Genomic DNA, 5,880 nt, shown 5'->3' with positions numbered 1-5,880 from the left:
ACTGATTCTTATTTAAGCTACAAAAGTTATTTAGGTAAGAGCAATGAGTGATTTTCTCTTTGTCTTTTGTTCATGGCCCCAAATATTGCAAACTGTAGCGATATGCATATTGCGATATGTACATTTGCGATATTTCGATAATTTCGATATATTGCACAGCCCTATATAACAGCTACGCAAATATTTCCATTTATTTCCCCTAATAATATATTGTATGATGCTTCATCCTTCTGTACATGTTTAAATAATCTGTAAATATGTTACGATTTGGCAGTGAATGCCCCCTGTTCTTAAGGGAGCATCATTCCCTATATTGCATATAATCTTAGATAATACTAGGAACATGTTGCCTGTCTGGTTGAGGTTTTGAGTTGTGAATTAACTTGTGGTGGCAGTATGTTTTATTGCCCTGGCTCAGGAGGCTGGTGAGAACATCTGCCTAATTGTTTTGTGTCATTGCGGGGCCCCATCGCATGCTCATTGTAGAATTAGCTGTGACAGTGTTTGCTCTGAGAGATACTGACATTTTGGCTCTCGCTCTACACACCTCAGTATGCGGGCCCCGCTATCACCTCGGGTGGCCTGGTGCATGCCGGCTGAATCTCCTGACAGAACACAGAAATACTGGTTTTATTCAGATATACATTAGCTTTGGCCCGTGAGGCGGCATCTTGTGTCTCATAAAGTTCTCATTAAGGGTTTATTTGCTGGCCGGGTGGCCGATGAGGGCCGGGGTTGTGGGAATGCCCACCAGAGCATGCTGTACACCAGAGATTCACAGGAGTATGAGAGACATAAAAGCCACTCTTTCTTCTTCTGGCTTGCAGCGAGCATTAGCTGCTTCAGTGCCACAGGTTCACTGAGCCATAGGTGCATTCTGTGTAATTCACGCAATGCCATCTGAACATGGCGTTAGTACTGGAGTCATTCTAGATGAAAGCCACAGTGACACATAATTCAAAGCCTATTTCAGACTGTACAATGATGCATTTTTGTACCAGGGATGGAAATAAAGGTACACTTTGACTTCTAGGTGGGACGGTTGATTTGTGGGCCAGCTGTCTAAACCAAATTTACATATAGCATGATCACATAATGATTTAATAAGTGATTATTAGTACTGCATTTACACAAATACTGGTATATTGTATTTTATTTGCAAATTGATAATAGTCTTGATCTTCAAGTCTATTGCTATTGTTATTTTTCACTCTTTTTAAATTTGTTTGTTTAGTCTTTATTTTAAAGTTGTCAAAACTAGTGCCATTTAAAAATATCTGTCTGTGTTTAATTTCTTACCATAGTCTATTGCTGTTGGGTAGCATTTGGATTTAATGTTTTGTAAAGCTTTCGCATTTTATATTATACATGTATCAGAAACTGAACTTAATTTGCGCTATTTACTAATGCAGCTTACAATAAAGTGCACTCAACATTTTACTGTCAAAATATCTTGACAGGAAGGTGAGAATAAATATCAAATTAATCATCAGATTAAAAAAAAAACCTCCAGAAAACAGTCTGACTTCATATTAAAATTGTATTGCTAATTAGTTTGTACGTACAGTAGGGTTTAAAAGTCTAAGACCATGTGAAAAACATATTTTGAAACATTTAACCCTTAAATGCATGAATGTTTCGCCAATCATTCTTACATATTGGGGTCTTTAGCGACCCAGACCTATATATCCAGCACGGATGGGTCTCTAACTGCTGCAATAGCAAAACACTCTCTTGATATTTTAAGAACAATCACAGAACAATAAAATAAAGCATATTTCGTTACCTTTTTAAACTTAGAAGGGTTCAATTTGAGCAGGTGATTTTACCATCGCTGTCATCGTCAGAGCGCACTTTACACAGTAGGCCTACATCCATCATCTGGCTCATATTACCGATCTCTACCATATTCTCAAAACTATCGTTTTCAATGACTTCAAAATCAATGTTTTGATCACTGGCAGCTTATTCACCACATCCAACATCAAATGACAGTGACATTTATATTTCATTGCATACAGTAATTGCTCTGATTTTCACAAATTATGCTGGACATTATAATCAGCTTTTAGACAGACTTGTGTTCATTCAGCTTGAGAAAATTGGGAAAATTTTTCAGGATTTGTGTGTGTGTGTGTGTGTGTGCCGAAACACAGCCATATGGGCAATATCACACGAGCAGGAGTGTGATATGGCTGTGATTCGGCCATAGGCACTTGTTCGATGGAACAAGTATGTGTAAGGAAAAACCATGGAGTGTCTCAAAAAACCCTCTTGTGAGTCCAACTACTGTCTTCCGCCACAGATTTAAAGGTGTTGTTGATAGTTTAACACAAGCACCCAAGCTTTGGCAAGTTCGACTCAGGAGTACAAACTCCTGAGGATGGGAGGATGCAGTCTGATCATTCAGCAAATGAAACGTGGCGTACTTGATAACATCACTCATCTTGTCTTGGCAATAAGTACCTACTTCAGTTATTGTCATTGTAAGGTAACAAAAGAGTATATGATAAAACATATCATCTTTTTGTTTTCATTTCATAAAAAAATATAAAAAAATATTTATATCTGGTGCATATCCAGTTAGATAAACCCAAAACAAATGATATCTTATGTTTAACCACTACAGAGACATTAGAGCCAGCAAATGTTCAAATAAGACAATCTTTATACATTGACCGCAGATGTGAATTTTAAACATCTATAATCTTGACAAAAAAAAAAACTCTCAAAACTATATTTTGTGACATAGCAACAGTATTATTTGATGGCCCAGTAGTGCACAACATAATAAAATTGCCACAACACAACATATAAGACTAATTTAATCCATGTATCATTCGATCATTCGTTTTTTGATTTAATATTGAAAGTAGAAAAATTAGAAAACTGCTCCTTTTTCATTTTTTTTGTTTTTTTCCAAAAGACGAAAACCGAAAATTCAGCTTAAATTTTCGTTTTTCGTTCATGGGTGGAAAAATGAATAAACAGCTTGAATATTCGATTTCTACACGTGGGTGGGAATTAAACGCCCCTTTCTGCTTATTGGTCAACCGAAGATCAAACTGTGCCTTCATCAGTTCTTGCAGTATCACGCAGCAGAATAATAGTCCTCCACTGCTGCAGTTGTATGGATTCTTAACTCATTTATTGCAACTACATTTAATCTTTTTGCATCAAACAAACAGGCTAATGAATAGCTGGACACACATGCCTTTGAAAAATAAAGAGAACAACAGAATGCGCTGCTTTAGTGCGTCTCGGTCTCCTTGAGCATCTTTCTGGCTTATGCCACAAACATGAACCACAAGGAATACTTGTCTTTTAAAAGGCTTCATTTACTTAATCCATACAACTGCAGCAGTGGAGGACTATTATTCTGCTGCTTGATACTGCGGAAGAACTGATGATGGCACGATTTGATATTCGGCTGACCAATCAGCAGAAAAGGGGCATTTAATTCCCGCCCACATGTAGAAATCGAATATTCAAGCTGTTTATTCATTTTTCCACCCATGAACGAAAAACGAAAATTTAAGCTGAATTCTCGTTTTTCGTTTTTTGGGAAAAAAACACAAAAAAAAATGTCTACTTTCAATATTAAATCAAAAAACGAATGATCGAATGATACACAAATTTAATTGCATTGTGTTGTGCTAATTTTGTTGTTTTGCGGTCTGTTACCGTTGTGTTGTGCTAATTTCGGTGTATTGTGGCTTGTTTCTGTTGTGTTGTGCTAATTTCGTTGTGCTGTGGCTTGTTGCCAATGTGTTGTGCTAATTTTGTTGTGTTGTGGCTTGTTTTCGTTGTGTTGTGGACTACTGGGCCACCATAGTATTATTTTAAAATGTTTGCGCTTTCTTTATGCATGTGTGTGCTGTATAGAATGTGGAGTCATATATAAAAAAACAGTGTATATATTATTTTTTTTTTTTTTCACTATTGGTTTGAGTGTGAGCACTGGGTAGCAGTGTTCAGCCAGGAAGAGTAGGTCTTAAAGAAGTTTTGTTAGTCTTGTTAGCTATTTTGAAATTACTAGACTTGGTTCCACCACTGAAGAGTAAGGACTAAGAAGTTGCAACATCTGGACACGCAGAAGCCCTTCATGTGGAGAGAAAAGGGGAGTAGCTGATCATAGTGCCCGGGCTGGAGTGTTCAAAACAGCATGGAGGATAGCCAGAGGGGAAGATGTTTTACACAGAAACATACTGGGAAAAATAAGCCTCATATTTGTTTTACACACTGCCTATTTAGAAATGCCTCATTTGACTCCCTTGCTGTTTTGAGATCTTTTTCAACAAGTTTATTCAACAGCTGCCACATTTGTTCGTTTTGTATTAGAGTTAAACTGAAGCTGAAGTGGAAAAGTGTGGGACGCCTTTTTAATTACTGTTGTTTCCCAAAGAATTGTGCTTAACTTGAAATGACAAAAATATCAACCCTTCTCTCGAAGACAAAATTGAGATTGACAGAAGCAATTATACATTGACTGACTATAATGCGTTGCACTCGCACAACAAGGCAAACTCAATTAACCCATGCTATTATATTGTTTCTCTCCATGCAAAAACAACCATTAACCGCATCCCCCATCTCATAGACGGCTTCGACGAGAATGAGAAGAGGGACGTGTTCATATCTCCTTATCTTATCATATGCCTTTCAGCCTGGGAGGCTGGAATGCATGGCTTAACCGTAAAAGGGGGTCAGAATGTATAAAAGATGAGGATATGGGTCGTTTTAAAGTGACTATCACTGGCTCTGCACACTATCTCTGCTTATGAAATCCATTCATGTAGATAAAGTACGGAGGCCTCTGGAGAGTAAGGGACATTCGGCTGCCAGCGTCCTTCCTCTGAAGTCCCATAATGCATCTGAACTCTGAAAAGTGACATCTCTCTCTGGCCATATTTAAATTGGTGGATAAAAGTGAGCTCATTAGTCACAATTTTCTCAACAAAACCGCAGTGCGGTCATTGTAATTTTTCATTTGATAAGCACTTGTGTGGATATACCACTAGTCATAGATCATTCATTATAACAAGCTCCATTATAATATATTAGAGATATTTCTGTTAACAGCTATCACATATTTGCTAAGATTTGACCAACTAGCACACATCGATTCAACAGTGCCCCCCTCCTGCGTGCAAACTTCTCGCTAAGTGACAATTATCGTTAGTTTTCCAGCGGGTCTGTGAGAGAGATAGAGCTCTAATGTTCTCTTCCAGGAGAGCAGTGACTTCAAACTTCAGTAATTCACTAATGGCTCCAAATGAACCGTTCTTCTCTAGGCGAAGACATTAGGCTTGTCTGAATGGCGTGCCCCACTCCCCATGGTGAAGAAGACCCTCGTGCTCCACCCCACACTCTGTCCCTCTCTCGAGTGCTGGTTCTTCCTGTGAAGAGCCCCTGAGCCACGCACAAACCTGCTTAATGATCTCTGCAAGCACTCCTGGTACCTTAATTGGTCCATGGCACATATTTCCCTTAATAGAGATTTTGTGAATAGACCCTTCACTCCTCAAGGGCAGGTTTGGAGTGTTTAACACTCTAGAAAGTGATTAATCTTTGCATCTGTTTAAGGGAAGAGTGAGCTCGATGGGAAGCCCTTTTATAGATGTGGAGATGTCTGCTCTCTAGAGGACGGCCCGGTTTGATTGAGACATCAGTTTTAAAATTGTAATTTGATGGTGTATTTTAACACTCAATATTATTATTAATGTGCTGGCTGCTCTTTTCCATGAAATTGTAATGAATGATGACTGGAGCTTTCAAGCTTCAAAAAGGATATAGCACCATAAAACTACCTTAAAAGCAAAAGTCATACAAAATCTTCTGGACCCATGCAGTAGTTTTGGGTGACATACAAACAAAAAT

The sequence above is a fragment of the Sinocyclocheilus rhinocerous genome, unplaced genomic scaffold (genome assembly GCF_001515625.1).
Source record: "Sinocyclocheilus rhinocerous isolate Xijiao unplaced genomic scaffold, SAMN03320098_v1.1 scaffold1051, whole genome shotgun sequence".
Classification (NCBI taxonomy): domain Eukaryota; kingdom Metazoa; phylum Chordata; class Actinopteri; order Cypriniformes; family Cyprinidae; genus Sinocyclocheilus; species Sinocyclocheilus rhinocerous.
The sequence above is the reverse complement of the archived record's forward strand: the minus strand, read 5'-3'. Positions refer to the sequence as shown.